The 25,182-nt window shown below is 37.2% G+C and overlaps 1 long non-coding RNA gene across 1 annotated transcript in view; it reads left to right on the plus strand.

Annotated features, from left to right (window-relative positions):
• LOC309503673 overlaps positions 1-25,182 on the plus strand; it is a 121,880-nt gene that overhangs the window by 40,949 nt on the left and 55,749 nt on the right. The window contains exon 3 of the long non-coding RNA XR_014207807.1: positions 12,165-12,317. This is a non-coding gene — a long non-coding RNA (uncharacterized lncRNA). The remainder of the gene's footprint in view (positions 1-12,164; positions 12,318-25,182) is intronic.

The raw sequence follows: 25,182 nt of genomic DNA on the forward strand, positions 1-25,182 counted from the left end.
GATGTTTGTCATTATCTGAAAATGAGTTACAGCCCCTCCTTCGCTTCTCTCCCACCGCATAAATAACAGAGCTGTCACACGCTCTTAACAAGCTGAGAAACTAAACTGAGCACTTTATTTACACACAATCACAATCCGTCAGGATATTGCTCACCTGCGTGGCATGTTGTCAAAGGCCTGTCAATTCAACTAATACATTAAGCTAATAGCAACATCGTATTTCTGAATTACTTTTTTTTCTTTTTTTTTTACTGTAATATTGTATAATTTTGCAGTATTGGCAAAGTGCATCCTGTGACCATTTACCTTCGCTATTTCAATCTCACATAGCCAGGCTAAAGAGCAAAGGTTCCTGTCCACTTTGCAGCTTTTCTAATATTGGACAGAAAAAGACCATCTGTCTGGCACATAAAGCGCCTAAGAACTTACCAATGAAAGTTTTTGAATTTTGCATACGTTTAAAACACCTATTTTAATCTAGTGCATTTTTATTTATTTATTTATTTGCATAGGGGCAGGTCTATCTGAAATAGATTATACAAAAATAGAGTGGTATAAAAATTTTTGCAGCAGCCTCAGTACAAAAAATATCTGTAAATGTCTGAACGTGTGAAGCAGTTAATTTAACAATAATATTCTAGTATTGGTTGCTTGTTAATTGCGTCAGGTCAACTGTGTTCCATAAGCTGTTAACCTGCAAACTGTTAAAACATGAATATTGGACTGAAAAAGCTTTGCCTCTTCATTTAAGAAGTCAACCACATGCTCGAGTTAAGTGAGTATATGCTTTTTTTGTGCGCTTTTTACTTGCTTAAGCTCCTGCCTACACATCACTTTGAAACCCAGAGCTGGAAGAAATGTGGTTTTGATCGTTTTGTTTATTTAATGGCTCTTTCTCTCTTTTACGTCCTTCAGTTCTTTATCCTGATGCAAAATGTAGTAATGGGTTTGTGGGCCAAAAGGCCCTTATTCCTCCATCTAGCACTCCCTTGTTCGCCACAAACGTTTACCGCCTATCATTTATTCATTCCCTGTTTTCGTTAAAGAGCTTTTCTCTTTCTCTCTCCGAGTTCTGATTAGGAGGTCATGTAACACGTACCTTTTATTTATTTTTCCAGCCAGAGAAAGAGTGAATGAGCTAGTGCAGCCCTCTACATCACCGCAATTACCTTTGCTAACACCTCCGATAAATAATCAACTTGTGAGTAGAGCCTTGAAAACATTAATCACGGCATTAATGAAAGAGAGAGCTCGCAGGATGCATTTCCTGAGTTAGGTTCGTGCCATTCGACACCACTGCGCACGCAAATAAAATAGCTTGTATATCTTGATATAATAAAGGCTGATAGCAAGTTATCATAAAAATCCATTCTGGTTTGTCAAACTGTCAAGTTAGCACTTGCGCTGCTTCAAACAACTTGTCTAGATAATGGTCGCTTCATTAGCTTCGTCCTTTGAGGAGCCGCTATTTGAATAAAAATCAGCAATTATGCGACTTCTCTCAGATATGAGCCTCTCTAATGTAGCTAGCAGATGAAGCTTATCTTGCTAATTTCTATGCGTTCGCCTAGCATGGCTGCTTATTTCCCAAAGAGTTATTAAATCTACAGGAAAAGCCTTATTTAATTTGTGTTCATTTATTCAAGTCATCATTTACTCGCTCGTGTCACTCCAAATGTGTAAGACATGCTTTAGATAATAGATATATTTAGATATATTTTGTCTATATAATGAAACTGAATGGGTTTCAAAACAACATTGAACCACACTGACTTACACTGAAAAAAAAAAAGAATACTTTTTTTAATGATCTTCTTTTTATGTAGAAGAAAGCAAGTCATATTTTGAACAACAAGAGGGTGAGTGAACCGAATTTATTTTATTTTTGGGTGAACTTTCCATTTAAATGCTTTTTGAAAGTTAAATATTATCCTTCATTTTAAATAGGCTATGCTTATTTTCTACGTTTTGTTAATCTACATATCCAGCCTGTTTGCTTTGAATATCGTTAAAACAATATTTGGATCATTTAGAGATCAGAATATCTCATTTCTGAATAAATTTAAAAGTGCTCTGGGCTGAAAAAAATAACAGTCCACTTTACTTTACCCCTTTTCTCTGTCCCCTCTCTAGATAGAACAAGATAAAACAAGCCTAATTACATTAGATGACTCAGTTTTAGTGAGAAGCTATACACAGGCTTCTTACACAGTTGGCCTCGTTATAAGTAACCCTGTATGCATCAGTGGAGCGAATGTAGAAATGGCTTGAGATCTGTATATAATCAGCTGGAAAAGATGATAATAAAGGTTTGAGAGAGAAAATAGGGAGTCTAGAAAAGACCCTTTAAAAGAAAGGACTGTTGTGATCTTGAGGTTTTAAAAGAGAGGGACTTGAGTATTGCTTTAAATGATTGGATTTGAGCTGCACAGAAACCCCTCAGAGGACCGACTCCAGATTTGAAAAGAAAGATCCAACTGCACTAACAATAGGTTTTTATTCCCCGTACCCTCCTCCCTTCCCCGACAACATCTTCAGCTTAAAATTTAAAGAATCTCTTTGCTATTGACTGTGGACGTCTTCCAACTGTGTCCTGCTCCCTGGCACACTGGAGGTGCACACTTGCACACTGCTCCCCAGCACAATTGTGTCTGTAAATCCTTTCCACAGACTTTTCCTGGTGTCAGACAGAGTGAATGTTTGAGAGGGTCCAGGCGAGATAGGACACTTCAAAGGGTATAAGGCAGCGATGTGTTTGTACAGGCATACCAGCTCTGTGCCCGTTCTGATTCAGGGAAGAGATAGTTGCTCGCAATAGCTTTGATGTTCTCGCAGGACATAATGCATGGAGGAAGATGGGATGGAGAATAACGATGAGGTCATGCCATCACTGTAACATTGTCTAGTCAGAGTTAGTCAGTTTACACTCGAATCCAGACTGATGCTCTCAAACTGTGCTACATTTCAGGATTTGAGCTGGTTCTTATAATGGAATTGCTTATGCAATGATGTAGAAGAGAGAAATATCACACTTTTTTTTCTTTTTTTTTTTTTACTTGGCATGGACATTGTGTTTCTATGACAGCATATCACATTTACATGTAGTTAAACCTTTTCAGTGCAGCACATCAATGACTGTTTTGAAACAATCAGAAGGACTGGACAAACATCTTGAGCATTTTGAGCGTATTCAGCATTTACAGTGGAAATTCTCAACCTTTTTGACTCCATTGTTCACATCTATATATATATATATATATATATATATATATATATAGTATTTAAATTGTACTTAAAATAATAAAGTTTCAGAATTCCAAAGGGCTGAATGTTCTTTTTGATTAAAGGTTATTTATTATTATTTGTGTATTTTTTTTACAATAAAATATTTTAAAGCTTTATTTGAGTACTAGAAAAATGCATATTACAATTTACATGGCTTTTCCTGGTCTTGACATCACTCTTTTAAAATTAGACTTTTTTTGTGTGTGCGTGTTTTCAGCTCATTTATTGCTTGCTTTGTCTTATCGCCCTGAGGTCCCCTTGGAAGTGCACTGAGGCCCCTTAGTGGGCCCCAGTTCCCTAGTTGAGAACCACTGTATTATAAGGTCCCATAGTGAGGCGGCTCCGTAAAGTGTACGACATGCTGTATCATTAGCTACTTATTTGCTACCATGCATTTTAACCATAAAAGCTCTGTGTTATCATTTGCTGGAGAAATAATTTTCTAGTAATTTCTAATTGTTCCAATAATTTGGTAGCAAATTTCTTAATCCACTCGGACTGAGATAAGCATTTAATTTCTGTTTGACAATTTGTTTCTTTCTTTACAAATATAATTACAATTTCCAACATAGGTTCACAGCTAAACGGCACAAAATATTTGCATTAGCTCCTTCAGAATATCATGATCGACTCAAACTCTTTTATCCTCGTACCTGCTCAAACCGCGAATCTTACAGCTTTTTTGACACATATCATTAAAATGGAACTTGACAATGTATTCTGTTCACACAGAACATAAGTCCCCTAAAATGGAAAAACTGCATTAGATATCCTGAAAAGTCTAAATGTATCAAAGCAACTATTGATATTGATATCATTAGCAGCAGCTAAAGGTATTTCCTAGCTTACTTTGCAACTCTACTGTATAATTGGCAACAATTTGTCTTGAGACTGCTTCATTCTGTGTTCTGCTCCGTCCTGTTGCATTCCGTCTAGCAGGTTTGGATTGCAAGAGTGCATTCCCTCAGAGTGCATCACAAAGCTGTACGTATTTTAGCCAAGAATGCTATCAGTGCTCACCCATATTTGTCAAGATTTAGTTCAGAAAAATGGCAACCGCCCTGTGTGTGCTGGGGTATAGTTTCTGTTTGACCAATCTTGATTGCAGCTGTCGGGGGCTTTGTAGACATGTTTGAATACATTGCGCTCACTTTTTAGTCTGGATTTCATTAGATTTTTGGTGGGAAATGCTTTAAATCCTTTGTGCCTCACAATATTTGTTTCAATTCATCAAGACTATTCAGTGAAGTCTGAACTTCTAGTTCTGGCTCGCCAGTGTTGTTGCATTACCATTTAATCTTAGCGACCTCAATCTGTTCATTAGATACCCTTTTCTTCTGTTGGAGACAATCACTATTACCCATGCTGCAGTAATCCAAATCACTGGAGGTCTAACCAGTCAGCTTGGTGTGTCAGTGCTAAATAAGCTATGAAATGTGAAGGATTTGTTGATGAAGTCATTGAGGAAAAGTCCAAACCTTTGTGGTGGTGGTGAGTGCGTAACATTAGACATTTTTCCTATGATTTGTTTTTATTCTTTGGCAAGAAATGATGCTGTAATGGTCACATTGTTGGTGTATAGCAGGTGGTCCACAGTAATCTGCTTAAAGAGTCTGAGTAGTTGAAAAAAGTGATGGATTATGTACATAAAACAAATGTGTGGGCTCAGATATTGACTGAACAATAGGAGCCACTTAGTCTAGCACACTACTCCACACACACACAGACACTGGTGCGTGATTGTTTGTGGGGAGGAAGGAACAGGTTATGAATGCCAGGAAGGGTCTGTGTGTTCAGAAAGGGCTGATGTGCTCTCCTCTGGTCCTACCATGGGAAAGTTGCACTCTCTAAGCCTCATCAAAACAATACTGCGTGTTTTGTGTGTGTATGAGCGTGACACAGTTACCCCCTTCCACAGCCCACAGATCTCTTCATGTATGGTTAAAGAGCTCCCCCTAGGCCAAGGTGAAGTGAGCAAGCAATTATATGAACACACACACACACACACACACACACACACACACACACACACACACACACACACACACACACACACACACACACACACACACACACACACACACACACACACACACACACACACACAGACAGATGGCTGGTGATACATAGAGAGTTTTCTTGTGCTATAAGTAGGCTGTTCTGCAATTTAGACTACACTAGTTTTACCACCTCCATAGACTACAGAAAAATATCGTATACTGTACATCTAAAGTGCAAAATTATAGGTGAAAGTGCCACTTTCCGTGTCAATAAACAAAATGCTGACTGTTCCATCTTTCATGGTTTGGACAAACAGGTAGTGCCATCTCAAATTCGCATTGTTGGTTTAGCAGTTATTGTTAATCCCAGTTGGGATGCTCAAACAAAATGACTGCAATTGCCTTTAGTGCTGATGGAAATGACAGTACATCACCTAAGTAAAAATACAACTGGGCTTACTGGTACTGGCCAGCTGGTGAACTAATTTGTTAGGTGTTTTAGCATAATTCATGGTCAATCCAGAATTTTACGTCATTGCATTCCTGATGTCAAGCCAACCAAACATAAATTGTGATGAGAATATAATGTTGCTGCAGATATACAGGAGAAAAAAAACAAAAAAACAACAACAACGATTTCTAATTGGGCTTGTCTCAAACATGCAAACATAAGACTTTTTTCTGTGACATTTTGTTGAGATTTTTTTTTATTTTTATTTTTTTTTATGGAATTTCCTGTATAATTATTATATACTCAACATTTCCAGTTATTACACATTTGCTTTGTAATATTCAGATTTAAAAAAAAATAAATAAACATTTGATTAAATGTGTGTAAAAAACTATAGTTATAGTTATAAATAATTTAGTAATACATATTGAATAAATCCTTACTGTTGAGTCAAGAAATAATTGCTTTACCAAAGGAACAACAACATATTCTGTATTATTTAAACAATGAATATTACAGTTTTATAGCTGTAGTAATTGATTAATTTAATTAATTAATTAATTCTTCCACTAATAGATGTGGCTAAACATTTATTTTTGGACTCTGTAAGGCAAATTAAATGGCCAGGATCTGTAACAGTGACCTTCCACACAGATAAAGCATTGGTCCACTATTACATCAAAACCAGAATCTTAAGTCATACACTAAAAGGCCTGAGAATACAGTGTAAAACACCATCATTTTCATTAGTGCTGAGTGGTACTGTCACCCAGCTCATCTCTCAGGCTGGCCTGAAGCCAATCTGATGCATAATTACTCTTTCATATTCATACCCAAATCCATATCCACCCTTAATATCTCAGCTGCCGAATACACTGTGATGTCACCAGAGTGGCTGTGAGAATGACCCTAGTAGCTTGTCTCTTTCTCACACACACCCTTGTTCTTCTTTGTTCTAGGTATACTTTTATATCTTATATGTTAAGAATACCAGTTGTTGTATATCAGTAAATATCTTTTGTAGTGATAATATATTTCCCCCTTTCTTCTAATCAGTTCATTTCTACATATCAGCAATAACAGATTGTTTGAATATATCAACTTAATGTGATGATGATAAAAAAACAAAAACAAAAGATTTATCATGAGACAAGGTCAAACAGGAGTTTGTTTAAAAATAAATTTAGCCTGTTTTTTAAAGGGTAATATCAACCTTTTGTATATATATAAACCCCATAATATTTTAGTAGATTTATTTATCTATGTTTGTTTGTTTATGGTAAATGTGAACGTACCTATAGTTTGCAATATTCATTTCCACCAGTTTGAACCAATCAGACTGATTTGATTGATTTGTTCACTAGCACATTATTGACCCTGTCTCAGGTTGTTTGACTCCAAACAAACACATCAATGTGTTTCTTTTCTTTTTTTACGGTTTCAATATGTATCACCCCTCTCTGCTCAATCGATGTGGCACCAGGCTACTGTGTGCTCACAGCACCCAGAAACTAAGTTAACCCTGACTAGTCATATCCTCTGATCTCATCCACACCCAGAAGTTTCTCACTTCAGACATCCTCTCTACTTGCCATTCCCAAAGTCGGCTCCAAACCGCTGCTATCAAAGAAAGCCCACAACCGTACTGAACGTATCTTTGTGTTCCAAAAAACCCAACACGCACCAGTTTCAATCCAGCATCCTGTTGACGGCGGGGAATGTTTATTATTTTCTCCGCCTTACCCCGTGCACCTTCTCCCACACTTTTCCACTTGGGTGGACTGTTCGGGCTAGTCTTGCTCCAAACTGGGCTGTCTTACCAAATGCCTGTCCATCATTTCCAACAGGGTGTAAATCAGGGCGGACAGCTCTACTGTGTGGTGCCGTGCTGACAGATTTACGACAGGTCCACCTCACAGTGAACTCATGCTGTTTAAATCCCAGCCCTCGCTTAAGCCACTAAAATGAAAGTTGGAGGGACTCAGGCCTTTTGTGAGAGGAAAATATTAAAAGATCAAAATCTGTGTATCGTACAGTAAAATAAAACATGGGTTAAAGGTGCAGTAAGAGATTTCTGAAAAAACACTGTTAAAAGCACCAAAGACAGAGCGCCACAACAAACTTGTTGCCAATCAGCAGTAGGGGGCGTATACTCATGATGGGGCAGGAGAAAGAGGGAGCAAGAGGGAGATTTGAAGAAAGACTGTTGAAAGAGATGGCTGAGAGACATTACAAAAGAGAAACGGTAAGAGGAATATCACTAGAAAAGAATATCACTAGAAAAAGAAGGGTTATGATCAGGCAAGAGCTTTAGGACCTGCATTAATATTAGAAAAGCTTTCCAGCACTGGAAAGACCTAAGCGGGAAGGCCTGAAAACGGACGCAGAAGTTATTTCTGCTCCATACACGAGTAAAAGTTTTGAATGTGCACTGCTGGCGACTAACAACTAACTCTTGCTTGTATATACTTGTGTACCATAGGCGTAATTTGCGGGTGGGACGGGTGGGACATGTCCCCACCACTTTTTACTAAGGTCGATATTGTCCCCACTACTTTTGAAACATCTCGCGGCACGAATGTACCGATACAAATAAATAAAACATCTCCAGTTAACTAGCAGAGCATTCATTTAGTTTGTTTGTTAAATAAGAGGCGATCTAGCGCTGAAATGTGTTGTTTTTTGAAATAAAGTGATCAAAGTGCTCGTTGCCGCTGCAATCAGTGGCGCGGATACTGTGTTCTCTAGTGGCTCGCGCACAGTCTTCACTCGGACGCGCGCTTCAATCCGTTGTGGAGACTCTCTATTCGTTCCGGTGAAATTACAAAACAAAATGCATACAAACGTATCCTTGCCTGATATACAACCACTGATAAACATAATCGGTTTTGATGAAAAAAATAAATATATATATATATGAGGGGGGATTAGAACCCAGAACCTCTGACACGCTTGGCAAAAGTTCTACCACTGTACCATTTAAATGTACTCTTTACATAACTGATCTATGTTTATTCACGTGAAAATTCTCACCACAAACAACATATATCAAACCTATACCAAACATATACCAAATTAAACCCGATGTACTATTTAAATCGATTGCTGGACATCGTAATGTTATTGTACATACATCTGATTTATGATTTTGCATACCCCCCCTCCCATCCCACCCACTTTTTAAAACAAAGTTACGCCACTGTTGTGTACTGTATGTTCATTTTGTTCTTCCTTGTCGTTCGTTTGTCATCTTTGCTTTATTTGTTATGTTGTTTGGGTTGATTTCTAATACCCCACAGTATACAACAACGCTTCTCAAAAATCCCTCACTGCACCTTTAAAGAGATCATGGCATAAGTTGTCCATTAGTTTAATCAAGTACTCCAAGTATTTAAATTGCTTTCTTTGCAAGAAAACTGTGCTTTTTAAAAATAATTTAGAAATTATTGGAAACATGAACAAAAAGGAAATACACACTGTAACCAGTAGTGCACTCATTAATCTCTGAAAGGGGCTATATGTAGAATTCATAAACTCTTGTTATTAGCAACACCTGTGGCTGTTAAGTGAATTGCAGCCAGAAAAGGTAAAAAAAAGTTGGAAAATTCCTTTGCAGCAATGTAGCTACTTTTAACTTCTGTGCTGCTGAGAGCGATGTTCAGATGAATATGTAAATATGAGCTGCACACTGTTCAATGACACATTGACATTACAGTACAGTACTTTTGGCATTATCCTGAACATTGTAAGCATTCATTTCATGTGTCATTGAACAGAAGAGAGGCTCCCGGGAGCGCGTGTAAACAACACATCTTTTAGAATGTCCAGGCAAAAAACATCCTGAGTCCTTCACATAAAAATAAGTCTATAGGCTTTCATAAACAACTCAGGAAGTTGGGGAAGGTCTAGTTTTTTTAAGTTTCATTACAAGCTGTTCATACATGGGGAATAAAACAAGGGATTAATATATGAGAATTCTTATATATAGCCTGTTAAGTCAGAGTGCACTGGGAATCATATTTTGCTTATTTGCATTTGTAAAGCAAATTTTACACACAGTACACAATTTATCACAATTTTTGTAATTAAAATTACTTACTAATTTACATATAGTAAATAATTTTACATACAATATGACATAATGGCAACCTGAATGTAGCGCTGCATAGTTGGAAATCAACAATTTTTTTTGTCAAAAGTTTGTGGCTAGTGTGTCCAGTGACAGCAGAACTTTCCTGTCCGTATCCAATTCACACAGGCAACAAATGCGCAGTTCAGAGGATCTAACGGCTGGATTTGCTTCAAAGAAATCTTCAAAGTTTGTGGAATTAAATATATTTTTTAGATGTTCAATGATGTGTTTAAATGAAATAAATGCATATTTGCTGAATGCTGATGCTATATGAGAAAACATTGTGGTGTTTGCCTTTCTATTACTACTAGACTAGTATTATTATTAATAATAGAAACTTAAGGCAAACACATTCTTTTTCATATAACATTTAATACATTTGATTAGCAGTTCTGTCTAATGATCTATTTGACAAAATTGTTAAATAAGTACAAAGACAAACGTTCCTGTGCCTCTGTGCTGTCAAAATAAAAGTCCCACTTTGGGCACTAAATGGCCAAAAAGACAAACTTATCGGATTCAGCGGATGACAATAACAAAAACAAAAAAAAACAAAATATTAGCCAGTATATCGATTGACTACAACCGATCCATTTTTGAAGAATATCCTGTCCACTCTTTTCAGTTGGCTATATTGAAAGTGAATGAAGACTGAGGCTGTCGAAACTCTAAATGACAGGAAAACCACCATAAGCGCATTGTGAAAGTGGCCCATGTACTATATCTCAAATGATCTGAAAGCCATACGATAGCTTTGTGTGAGAAAAATCTAACTCTGCATCCACTGAAAAGTTCATGGAAGTAGCAGAAATGTGGTGTTCTTCAATATGATTAGACTGAATGAAGCCTGAACCCAGTTCACAGTGACAAGAGGGAGTGTAAATAATGGCATAATCTTTTACTTTGCTTTTCTGATTTATTTCTACATCTATCAGCTGAATTTTGTCGATGTCCACTGTGGCTCTTTTCATTCTTATTTTATGGGGGTGTTTTTGAATAGTGGGTTGAGAACTGTATTAAACAGAATCATGTGATTCATTGTTGGGATTATAGCCGGTGGGGTTACTCAATCTGCTCACTAAAATATATCTTTTAGGGATTTGTTTGACAACGTGTGTCAATGATAAATCTGTCACTTGTAGAATGAGCAAAGAATGTGGGCATTCTGCCAAATGTGTGTGTTTGATTAATGCTGTCATACCTCGTGAGTTCTTATTTTGTCAGAGTTACTTTAATGTAAGCTGCATGTGTCTGTATCAAAATTGATTCTATAATCAAAATGTAAGTTTTGTGGCTTTTTGACCATGTCCGCTAACTTTGAGGCCATCTATATATGCTCTCCTATATAGGGAGTCAAAAATAATTTGTGTAACACAGAATAAGATATTTTGAAGAATGACTTTCATTCTATGGACAAAAACAGTTGGTAAAAAATGTAATGAGAAAAAAAGTCTACATTTATGTCCCAATTAGAAAGTAAGTCATACAGGTTTGCTTATTGCGGTCTATTTTTTATTAAATTTTTCATGTGCATGCACATGTTTAAGGTGGGATAAGACCACAACCAATTCTAATCTGTTTTTATGTCAGTAGGATGAATAAATGCATTCTCACATTTAGTCTTTGAACTACAATAACCATAATATTTACACAGTGCACACAAATCCTCTGCAACTTACTCCTGATTTCCCTCAACCTCGACAAGAGATGTGTCATTCAATGCTAGTTGACAGTCACCTTTTGGTGTGTTCAAACGCAGCTTTTTGGCTGAGACGCGGCCGACAAGAGGCGACAAAACTGTTGGCTTTCGTTGCCGCTAGTCTTTTTACATCGGCCTTTACAGTAAAAGTCTGTGGGTTCTAAAACAAAATTGAACCTCATTGACTTTCTTGACTTTCATTGAGTGAACATCAACAAAAACACAAAAAACTTCAACTTGAAACCAAAGTGCATTGATTTAAACCCCATACAGTGGGAGAAACAGAAAGATGCTCTTTGTGTGAACTAAAGACACCTAGCTTAACCCAGATGTTCTCCGACAGAACGTGCATGATATCAACCATTCCGACATTCCAGAACCCTCCTATTATTTCCAAACACTGTGTGTCATTCCTCCTGTCTCCATGTGGTTCTGCTCAATGCTGGATACCTCACAGTCCCACAGGAGATTTTCCAAAATATCTTGGTCTGAATAAAACATAAGTCTGTTTATTGTTCATCATAGACAGCCAATAAAGATAAAGAAGTTCAAGAGAGGTCTAAGATACTACTAACCTCTGTCTTATCTTTCTCTTAGAAGCCACATCTATCCAGAAATCCTGGTGTTTGCTGGAAAAAATACCCCTGATTCCATCCAGAATAAAGCTGCTTCACCTGTCTCGGAAAAGGTCACCTGACCACCCACCGGCAAGTCAAGACAGACCCCGCTGCCACACCAGATGATAGACAGGTGTGTATGTGTGCGAGTCCGCCAAGCTTGATTCATTCTTTAATTTATTTCTGTATGATAATAATGATGATGGCTGGATGTTCTTAATTGAATTGGGGAAGTTCAAAGACAACTTACTCGTTTTTTGGGCGCTTATCAGTTTAGAGCAGATCAAAGCAGATTTTTCCTGTTTCAGGATTACTGATTGACAACACGTACAAATAATGTCTGGGTTAATTTAACAGGCACATTCAAAGAGCAATACAAACGAGACACAGAACCGTTTCCATCCAATTCGCTCCATTTCACACCTGGTGCCCTAAATTATGTAGAACCATGAATGCCTGTGATATATTTGTTTCATTCAATAATAATTGACACTTAATTTTTCTGTCACTGACGGAGATTAAGTGGCTTTCTTTTTGTAAACACTTAGCTAAAGCATTTTAAACCTGCAATTAAACAGGTTGGTTTCAGGTCTCTGTGTATCAATCACAGTGGATTAAGATTAGCCCATTGCTATTATGTTTAATCAACAGTTTACCTAACAGGAGATTTTTATTTATTTATTTTCTTCTTTAAATCTTCTTAAGATCCAATTGGATAAGTATATAATCTGATATTATAAATAACTGGAATAAAAGCTTATCCGTGGATTTTTAAAATCTTTATCAGTGTGGTTATTGACTTTTACAAGGGCTTTTGATAGATATTAGTCAGATATTTTATCTTAAGGTGCACTCAGTGGATAGTTGAGCAAAAATGAAAATTGTGATTTACTCAGCCTCATGTCATTCCCAGAAGATATGACTGACTTCTATGAAACACAAAATATGTTTAGAATTAGAATGGGGGTTATTTCATTGATTCACAGAAACAGTGGAAACTTACTTCAAATTCTTCATTCTGCTTGTGTTGTGCAGAAGAAAGTCAGTCATACAGGGTTGGAATGACATGAGGGTGAGTTCATGATGACAGAATTGTCATTTTTGGTTGAAATGTGTAATTAATGTATCATTCTGTTGTGCAGGTTATATAGTGAGGATGTATCTCTCTTGAATCTCTCTGTGTATCCAGTTTACCCGATCCATTTCTTATTAGATTTCAATCTGAATAATGTTTACTTCAAATAAATACAATTCCTTACCTTTGATGGTATAATGGTTTTCCTGGACCTGTGCTGTGTATTCAAACAGGCAAAAATGAAAAGTTCAGAGGTGGCAGGTATCAGTGCACAGCTTGGGTGAGTCAAAGAAGGATGTAAGCAATTTTTCTGGGATAGCTATCACCTCCAATCTTCTGTAGGCAGCTACCTTAGAAGTGGTAAGTGGATGGGTGCTTTAAATTCTTGGTGACCTGCTGGAGCATTTATGAATTCAATAGATGTTTACTCATGTCTGCAGAGATGCGTGTTAGTCACAGATATATTGTGACCAAATGATACACACATTACTGTGCATTCATGATGAAACCTTTTATGCCTCTCGTTTGGAATAATAAATGCCAAAGGGAGATGGAGTAAGGATGGTGTAGTTGTGTTCTAATGAGTGATTTACAGAAGATGTGCTTAGTACATAGGGTTGCCAACTCCAGAAAAGGAAAAAAACAGGACAATCGTGATTCTTTATAGGAAAATAAGGGACACTCAAAATATAATTTGTGTATCACACACATTTCAGTGTCTGCAGTTAAGCATGTGTATAAAAGGTTCTCAGACATAAACACATTTGTGTAACCTATGTGTAATTTAATTCTAAAAAGAATCATACAAAAAAATTTCACATTACACTCAAACCATTGTTCAAAATAATAGCATTTATCTGAAATAGAAAGCTTTTTTTAACATTAGACATTACAGGTCAAAAGTTTGAGGTCAGTAAGAATTTTTTTTGGAAAGAAATTAAAGAAAATAATGGCCTACTTTTATTCAGCAAGGATGCATTAAATGAATCAAAGTGACAGTAAAGACATTTTTTATGTAAGAAAAGCTTTCTATTTCAGATAAATCTCTTTTGAACTTTCTATTTATCAAAGAATCCTGAAAAACTGTTTTCAACATTAATAATAATCAGAAATGTTTCTTGAGCAGCAAAAGCACATCAGCATATTATTCCCTCAGATAGATTGCAAGTTTTCTTGCGTGGCTGGATGTTGGACTCATGAACAATAATCACATTGTTTGCATTCGCCAAAACTGATTTGCCGAAATCAAAACGCGTACAGAGAAAGTGACGGTAGAGGATTCTGTTCACAAATCAAACTGATTTGTCCCAAAAGGATGATTAATTCTCAATTTGTTATTGGTATGGTCTGATGCGTGTGATTGGATGATGACTGGTGTCGTGATCATTCTCAAGTTTCGTGTTGCTGTTGTATCAGTCAGTGGTTAGATCAGTGTAGCAGACAGTAAACGGGACAAGGGAGGTCACCGTACGGGACAAATCAATTTGGCCCAATATATGGGACGTCCCGGCTAATATGGGACAGTTGGCAACCCTATTAGTACACCGTGTTATCATTGGAATAACAATAACATTTAGCAACATGAGGTTGCTGTCTCTTCTGCTTTGAGGGTCTGATTCAATCTAGATTAAATCTGTGTTAATGGATGAGATGCAATACATAATCTTTCAATTTTATTGACTACTTTATACTTTGTCTTATGGATATTATTTCTGAACCTCTTGTGTTGTTCTGAGGGTGTTCTAGTTTGTATATGTTTGTGCATGCATCGGCAAAGCATTCAGATGTCCATGTGACGTCGCTAAAGCTTCTACTCAGTTTATCATGTGGAACATACAAACTCATACACAGTTGAAGTCCTTAAACTGCACTGAAGCACACTGTGATCTGTGCTAGTTACACTGGGTGAGGTTATTTCTGGAGGGAACTAGGTGACTCCCAGAAAAGGATGTTAGTGCCATTCATTGTCATCTCTGTCACACCTGTGAGTAAAGAAACACTCGCCCACATACCAGTGTATTTATATACTCACTCTCTGAGTGAAAAGAGTGCATATTACTCTTGCAAAGTTCTGTTCAGGAAAGTAGCAAGTGTCATCTATGCAGTGCTCATGTCTAGATTTGGTTACACGTGTCAACTAAAGAACAGCTTTTATGAACCCTTTAAATTAAATTTAGTTTTTGCTTGGTTTTCACCAAATATTAATACTTGAGCATGTTCAGTCATTGATATGTTAATATAATCAACATCAGTGTTTGATAAATAGCATCATCCAGTGTAAAATTGGGCAAAAAAAGACTAAACCAATTGGGAACTACTGTTTTATTTTTTTATTTTTTAAGGAATGTCAGTTCTGACCTTAACCCAACTGAATTCAATTCAGTTAGGCTTGGCAGTCCAAAAATACGAAATGAGCATACCTCACGATTTCATGGTTAATCCCTCTTTTAAACAGTAGCACTCTCACACGCTGTTTTACACTAGTGGAAGGATTACTGTAGTGTGTGTGAGATGAGGTGATTTATTTTGGAGCACTCTTGGGTGTCAGTTTTGATTGAGAACCAGTGGAGGAGATCAGATGAGAGTGAGAGAGAGAGGACGCCATAGAACAGGCAGTGAGTTTTCATCATGTTCATAGCCACATCCAAGACATACTGTATTCAATGTATTTGTATAGAGCTTTTAACAACACATTTGTTTAAAGCAGCTTTACAGAAAATGCATGTTTCAAATATTACAATCACAAAAAAATAAGTTAAGTATTGGAGAAAAACCTTGAGGCTCCAAACTCATCAGTGGGAGCCCATCCTCTGAATTCTCCAATAGTAATGTCCATACAGCAATATATGAAGAGTTCAGATACAAAAGCCTCTAAGTGCCATCTGAAATTTTCTTCTAGAATGATAATTTTTATCAAGCTTGTATATTTAAGTTCAATAATTTCACTTAAATGGCAATTAATAGGTAATTTTCATTGTCATTTAAGTTAAATTACTGAACTTAAACGAGCTTGATAAAAATTATCATTCTAGAAGAAAATTTCAGATGGCACTTAGAGGCTTTTGCATCTGGCCTCTTCATACATCTCTATTAGGTAATAAAACCATGGTTGGTGAAAGTCATGTATTCAGCTAAACTGCTATGTTTCAATGTGTTATTTAGGCAATTATTACAGCATGTGATCGTAATAATTACAATATAAGGATAACATTTGGCAGTTTTAAATATCCATCCGAAGTTGGCGTCATCTTAGGTCTTCAGGAGTGTTGGAGTCCTTTGTGAGTGAACACAGATATACGCATACTGTTACGATTGGTTGTAGTAGATAGCTGATGAAGACAAAGCATCCTTGAAACAGTCTTTAATAAGAAACTCACGGGGATACGCAGGAGAAAGAAACACAACCAACTTATCACTGATGACAAACAACAACATCATCAATGCTAGACAAGGGACTAACTCAAACTGAGGGCTTAAATACATGAGAGCAAACCGAGGAGCTGACGAGTTAATTGATGAGACACACCTGAACAGAATACTCAAATCAATATGTAACCATAGAAACAAACAGGCAGGGGACTAGGATGACATAACTTGTAGCAAACTGAAACAGAATACAAAACAGAATATACATGACACATACATACACATACTTGCATTTATACATTCATACATATTTCAACATGCATATTTAAAGTCTATTTTAAACCATATGATAGTATTGTGTGAGAAACTTCATATTTAAACTGGCATGGCATGTTTTAATCACAATTGGCATCAAATCTGGAAATCTGGTATATACATATATTTGCCTTGACTCCAATGATAAAACAAACCACTGTGTTCCTAACCTGAAAGTTAGTCAGACAATTGATCAAGCAGACAGGACTACCTGACACACAGACTCAACCACAGAGATTAATAGAGTATATGACATAAATATGTGACATAAATTAGTTGTGTGGTTTTGTGACAGACCATAATGATGTGTCTTTCCCACATACCAACAGAGACAGCGGGGCTGGTTGACACTTCTACAGAATAGGAGTAATTAACTGCTGATTACTGCAGAGAGTAAATATGTGCCTCAGACAAAGACAAAAGACAAGTTTTCACACACAATTTCATAAATACTATAGGCCCACATTATGGCTGCATCCCAGACTATCCACTATTCATTAGTTTTGGTAGATTTTTGAAGTAAATATATGTATGGGGCATTTCCTAGGAAAAGGAGGCAATGCCTCTTCCAAAAAATTGGATGAGAAAATATTCCATATTACAAAAATAAAACAACACAAATATTTCAAAATGTGACATTAAAAAGTCTTTATTTGTTTTTCTAAAGTAATGACACCAGCAGGTAAAGTTAAAGCGAAGAGAGTCCACATTTCTCTTACCTCCCCTGAGCCCATTGACTTTTAACAGTGTAAATGTAAAAATGCTTGAAAATACTAATTTGATGAGGTTTATGCTTGTTTTTTATAAATGGAACAATTAATAATATTATTAATGTAAAATTTGGTTCACTCGATTGATTCGCTTAAAACGTGGATTCATTCAGAAACTAAACACTGCTGTGTGTTGCTCGGAGATGCACAACTACTTTGGCTTAAATATTTTCATAGGCAAAATTGAGCAAAAGCAGACAATATTGTGTCTAAAATATAACCATATTATCTTCTTTTTTATTTACATTTACATTTATTCATTTAGCAGACGCTTTTATCCAAAGCGACTTACAAATGAGAACAATACAAGCAGTGAAACTAACAATAGGACAACAATATTCTAACAATATTAGTTTAATCTAACGCAGTACAATAACAATAATAATAATTGTTATTAATGGATCAGGTGTTGCGAAAAAGATGCGTCTTCAGACGTTTCTTGAAAATGGCCACGGACTCAGCAGCTCTGGTTGAGTTAGTCAGATCCTTCCACCAGCAGGGAACAGACCAGGAAAAGGCCAGAGAAAGAGATTTTGTGCCTCTTTAAGATGGCACCACAAGACGACGTTCACTTGCAGAGCACAAGTTTCTGGATGGCACGCAAGTCTGAAGTAGTGAGTTTAGGTAGGAGGGAGCATTGCCAGTGGTTGTTCTGTAGGCAAAAGTCAGTGACTTGAATTTGATGTGAGCGGCAACTGTGGCAGCCAGTGAAGTTTTGTGTGGAGAGGAGTGACGTGTGCTCTCTTCGGCTCGTTAAAGGGGACCTATTATTATTAAGTCTATTATGTCCTATACTATTATGTCCCCAGAGTCTGTATGTGAAGTTTTAGCTCAAAATACCCAACAGATAATGTTTTACAGCATGTTTAAATTGTCATTTTTTGGGGCTCAGAAAAACGCGCTGTTTTAGTGTGTGCCCTTTAAATGCAAATAAGCTGCTGCTGCACGACACAGGGGGTGGAGCTTCATGAGCTCGCGCTCAGTCTCTCGGGACAATTTAATCTCACGGAATGATGATAATATCAGAAACTCTCAGTAACGGTGTTCATTCCGACCCGGAGTCGGACAATAATGCCTACAGAGTCAGAGTGCTGTATGGAGATGGAACAGGTATAGTTTAGTAGTTTAATTACGGTTATAACGTATTTGTCATCTGCTTGTATGTATCCACTATTAATAGCCTACAAGTCTGCTGTTTCGGACCAGGTCCGAATGATGATCAAACATATACTGATGAGTTTAATAAAGTTTATTGTACATAACACAAAAGATGAAGCATCAGTTTTACTCCAGAAAATCACTGAGTAAACACAGTAAGTTATAAGAAGGGCGGTAGAGTTGAGGGAGCATTTTCTTTAAAAACAAAATAATTCCACCTCGTCTTCAGCGGCTGCCTCAGATTTCGGGAGTAAATAGAGAGAGCTATGTGGATTAATACATCCAGCCACACAACACCTACAACGCTTGGGAGACATTGTCGTCAGTACAACTCGCTTTGAACTCGATCAGGGCAGGTCTATGTTAGAATGGCAGTGTCTGTCAACACTCATGGGCGGGGCCTGTGCTGTAGTGACGTCACTTAAACAGCATTCTGAAAGCAGGTCGTTGGGAGACACTGCTGATGATTTATGGGGATTAATAAAAAAGGGGTGAGTGGATTTTTATCACTATTGGGTGGTTGTGTACACACACTGCCAACACACATTTATGTCCAAACAGCATGCAAAAGTGAATTTTGCATAATAGGTCCCCTTTAAAGACCACTCTAGCTGTAGCATTTAGGATCAGTTGCAGAGCTTTGATAGTGCAAGCTGGAAGACCAGCCAGGAGAGCATTACAATAGTCCAGTCTGGATAGAACAAGTGCTTGGACAAGGAGTTGTGTAGCGTGCTCTGATAGGGAGGGCCTGATCCTCCTAATGTTGTACAAGGCAAATCTGCAGGACCGGACAGTTCTAGCAATGTGGTCTGTAAAGTTCAATTGATCATTAATCACAACTCCAAGGTTCCTGGCTGACCTTGATGGAGTTATGGATGATGAACCTAGCTGAATGGAGAAGTTGTGGTATAGTGTTGGGTTGGCCGGGACCACAAGCAGCTCTGTCTTCGCAAGGTTTAGTTGAAGGTGGTGGTCCTTCATCCAGCCAGAAATGTCTGTCAGGCAGGCTGAGATGCGAGCGGCTACCGTCGGATCATCAGGCTGGAATGAGAGGTAGAGTTGTGTGTCATCAGAATAGCAGTGATAGGAAAAGCCATGTTTCTGAATCACAGATCCTAGGTATGTCATGTAGATGGAGAAGAGAAGTGGTCCAAACACTGAGCCTTGAGGCACCCCAGTAGCTAGATGTTGGGTCTTAGATACCTCACCCCTCCACGACACCCTAAAGGACCTATCTGAGAGGTAAGACTTGAACCATTGGAGAACGGTTCCCGAGATGCATGTCCAGGACCTCTGGCAGAAAATTAGGCCCACAGCATTAAAGATACAGAAGAGTAGTTCATTTTAAACATGGGGTACTTTTTTTATCCCTGTGTGCACCAAACCCATCTTAAGTGCTTGCTGCCAAAAAAGCGAGTTGTTTTGTTTCATCTGACCATAGAACCTGTCCCGTTTGAATTTCTAGTAGTGTCAGTTACTTTTCAAACCTTCTATGGACAGATACAAAATAAATAAAAATAGCAAACACTGTGGGTTTGGTTCATGAAGGGATAAAATAGTACCCCATGTGTAAAATGAGATACTCTGCTGCATCTTTACTGCTGTGGGCCTAATTTTCTGCCAGAGGTCCTGGACATCTCGTTCAGATACATGGCATTGTGGATTCGATCAAGTACCAACAGATAAATTTGTTTTCAAAATCAAAACAAAAATGGGTCACTGAGCACAAAACCAAGCATCTGCAATGGACATCCCAGTCCCTGGCCTGAACCCTATAGAAAATGAGTGGGCTGAACTGAAGAGAAGAAGCACCAACATGGATCTGGGAATCTGAAGGATCTGGAGAGATTCTCTATGGAAGAATGGTCTCTGATCTCTTGTCAGGTGTTCTCAAAACTCATCAGGCGTTATAGGAGAAGACTCAGAGCTGTTATCTTGGAAAAAGGAGGTTGCAAAAAGTATTTAATAAAAAAAATAAATATATATTTCATAATGTGATTTTTATTAAATTTTTTTACTTCAATAAAAGGTTAGAAAAGGTTATTTTTTTTATTTTTTTTTCAAATAAAATATCAAAAAGGATAAACAATGCATATTTATTTTTTACAGCCATCTTTGATCATATTTACCAAGGGGGCAAAAAATTCTGACCAGCAGTGTATATGTTACAACACAGAAGGGGCAGACACACGGATAAGGTAATGTGAGTTTATTGAGAACAACCAGATGAGTGATCGGAGTGCAGATGAAGGTGAGTAGATCTGAATATAGTCCCGATGATGATGACTTGAATGATACAGTGTGTCTTTCTTGCAGATGGAGAGCGGAGAGGGATTACCGGAACCGGAGAAGACACAGGAGAACACAGGAGACGAAGACCCACGAGGAGGACTGGTAGACGGGGAGAGGAAGCCACGGAACAGGTAAGTAGAATGAGGAGTCCTGGAGGTAAGCATACAGAGAAGCGTCTAGATGCGAACGATACCGGACAATGAGTGATTGTGCGAGCGGGGTTTAAGTGCTGGAGGTGATTGATGAATAGATGACGTGCAGGTGTGTGTGATCAGTATTCAGGAGAGGAGGTGCGTTGTGATTGAATGAGAGTGGAGTCTGGCGTGATTGTAACAGTATATATAGATATATACATATATAACATTGTTATTATTATAAAAACTTCCTTATGTGTAATTTAAATGTACTACAAATAATTTAAGTTTAACCTTAAATATTATAGTGATACCTACTGGGATTCTCTGTATTGTTTACAGCATTAGTTTTAAATTTGCCATGTACTGTACCTGATAAGCCCTAATTAATCAATATTGAATTGAATTAAATCTAAATCGAACCAAATAGAATCCTAAGCTTGTGAATCAAAATCAACTCGTGAAATTTGTGTCAATGTCCTAGATATCTTATTGGCAATAACAGAAGTATGCGATTCGAGACCCAGCCTAGGTCTCATGCTCATGAAAAGTTAGGGAGTGAGGGAAGGAAGGAAATTACAGTCATTTTCAGTTATAGAAATTCTCTACTGATTGAAGAAACAAAAAGTTTTCTGTCAACATCAAACTGCGGCCTTCTCCTCACTCTCTCCCTGTGCTGTCTCTAATCTCATCCTTAATGTCTCTCAGTCACTTAGTAAATATGGATGAAACTATTCAGCATTTGAAACTGATCCACAGAGAGACTGGAGACAGGGACTGTTGGGTCGTAACGGCGCTAATTAAATCCAGCTAGTTGTCTGAGATTTTTAAGAGATGAATCCCCAAGTGTTGTCCAATTTTCCAGCGTTTGCGCATAACTCAGCACTCATAAATAATTTCGACACTTGAGCGCTCGAGACTCAAAACAAATGACGACACTGGCACTTCTCTTCTGTGATTTTTGAGCATTGACATAAATCAGCGGACTGAAAGCATTATGAGTGTCTCTGATCAAACATTACATGGCTGTCATACACACAATGCCTGTGCATACTCATACAATAAGCGCATAGTTGTCTTTTTTCCCCGATTTACAGGAAGGGATGACTTCACAAGGGGTTAGGATTAAGAGTGCCTGCTTTTATATATGAAGCTTTCCAGTCGCTGTCATTGGTCATTCAAACTCATGCAGATTGCCAGAAACGGCACGACTCAAGGCAGCGTGGGATATTTTTTAATGCTCTATCTCAGCAGTGTGCCTACACAGTCGATAAAAGGATGCTTGCGGCAATGCAACAGAGAGAGAGAGGGGGAGAGAGTGAGAGAACATGAATGAGCACACAGTTGTGAAGGCCCTTAGTAATGGGTGATATATAACAGGGAGAGTTTTCTTGGGGCGGTTTAAAGTCTCCAGGAATCAAAACCTCTGTCAGAGGAGCGTCATCCATGATAAAATTAGAATGTGTTGCCTAAATCCTCTCAGCTACTTTGTATTTAAAGGAGTTAGAATACCCACAGCTAGTTCATAAGTCTTTATACCCTTATGAAAAGTACTGTGGTGGCACCATAGTATCATATTGCAATATTTTACCCCCAAAAAAATAAAATAAATAAAAGGTATTTCAATCCTGGTACATTTCCAAATGAAACATTACCATGGTACTGTTTGGCACATAATGGCTGTGATTTTTATTTATTTATTTTTCTTCTCAAATACACATACATATAATTCTTTCAGTTTGTCATGTGAATGGGGTTGTGCACCTTTCAGAATTAAATTGAGAATGCTATTTAAACTACAATTCAAATGCTATTTTGAATAGGATTTGTATTTGAATAAAGGTAACAACAGAATTAAGAATTGCAATTCCAATTCCAATTTTGTTAAAATTAAGATAAACTATAAAACTTTAAAAACTTTAATAAACTAACTATTATAATTAAATCCAACATTATTCTTTAGTTTATTTAACTGTTCTAAATAATTCAGAACTTAATTCAAATTTTTACATTTTATTTAATAAGGAGGGAGGGATGGATAGATAGACTGCCACCTATAACTTCTATTTAGTTTATATATTCCAATGTTTTAATAAATTAACAGTTGTGGGTCTGGATTAAAGAACACTACATTTCCCAGAACTTACTGTTTGTGTGACCAATTAAATTTAAGTTCTTCAAATCTGAATTTTGCACAACCCTACATGTTAAACAAAATAAACTTTTCTCTGCCTTTAGACAAACCATATGTGACATCTGCAACAGCCATATGTTTCCCCTATCAGTTTATTCAGGTTTTAAGTCAAACCACTAGCCACAAACAAGCAGCCATTTTGGCTCCAACAGCCCTACGCTCATCATTTTAGGTGGAAAATATAATCTAAAGTATTCAGGGGTCAACCAAAAACATTTTAATAGTCACTTAGCGTCTAGCAAACCTCATTCACACAGATACACAGATGACTTTAACAGCTTGCTAATATTTAAAGAAACTGCCGTTGTGGGTTCAGCTAGTCTCTTGTTGTTCTCCACACTCTCACTTTCCTATTTCTTCCTCTCATTTTTTCCTTTATTCTCACAGGTGGATAAATAGAAAGACATAATGGGGCCACTAAACACAAAGTGCTTAAGATACCTAACCTTGCAACGAGCCTTCTGTCAAATCTGACAAACAGAAACTCCCAAGACAAGTCTTTCAGCTTCCATTCACAGCAGCATGAATCGCTCATAAATGTACTGCCACATTCTGTTAGGTCAGATAAAGGGTGGTGTGGCATTGTGGACAAGCATTTAGGCTGGAAACCGGAAGGCTAAAATGTTTAGAGCCCACAAAATACAATTCATCACCACTGAGCTTCTCACAAAGTCACTTTACTTCTTGGTTTATCTGGTCACAAGTTGTAATACCCGTCAACAACTGGTGTTTGAATTTTGTGGATGGAAAGGTTTCTGATTTTGTGACTATTTACCGCTAAATAAATACAAAGTTGTGTCATGAAACTGTAGATGGTGCAGGCTGATAGGTCCTTAACTCAATTAGTTTGCTGCTCAGCATGCAAATACTTGCTATTGTTTGCTGTTAGCAGTCTGCAGCACACTTTCAGATCCCCTCCACCTGTATAGATCTGCTAAGGGGGTTATTTCATGTATGGTGTATGTGCAGCAGTATGTGTAGCTGTACTTGCTCTGCAACAGAATCAGCAGATCTGTTTCCGCCTAGATCAAATACATTAACATTGCAATATCATTACCATGCCAATCTCTCAGAGAGTTGTCATGACAGAAATGTGTCACTTATTTTTGGTTTCAGGCATACTGAAAATGTTTAGGAAATCTTCTGCATATACAGTATATGGGCTTTTTTATAAAAAATAAAAAAGATTGTGTATTTATACTGATTTCCTGATTCGGTTTAGATTCTGATTTTAGATTTCAATTCAATTTTGATTCCGATTCGTTGTTCCATTTGTTTTTGTTTTTTATCATAATGTCCATTTTAGGAATTCCCTCTCAGATAACACTGCAAATTATACAGGGAACATTTTAATTATGTATATTACAAAAGTAATACATTTATTAAATTAACAACAGGGGCTCAAAAAATGCATTTCAATTGCTTTTTTTTTAACAGATATAATTAACACAACTTCTCTGTGAACTCCCATGAAAGAAGTATATTAAGTGAACTGTAACTGATTCTTATTTAATCATTTAATACAAGGACCAGCTCAAAATAGTCATTTGTTTGTGAATTGGACCAAACTTGTTGTGCCACATGTTAGTAAAAAACAACAACAATAACAACATTAAAATAATTATTTGTTTGTGAATCAAATTTTGCACTATGTTTGATTGTCTACAAAGAAGTGGTTCTAAAGAGTTGTATTC

Source organism: Leuciscus leuciscus (genome assembly GCF_965113295.1).
Source record: "Leuciscus leuciscus genome assembly, chromosome: 7".
NCBI lineage: Eukaryota > Metazoa > Chordata > Actinopteri > Cypriniformes > Leuciscidae > Leuciscus > Leuciscus leuciscus.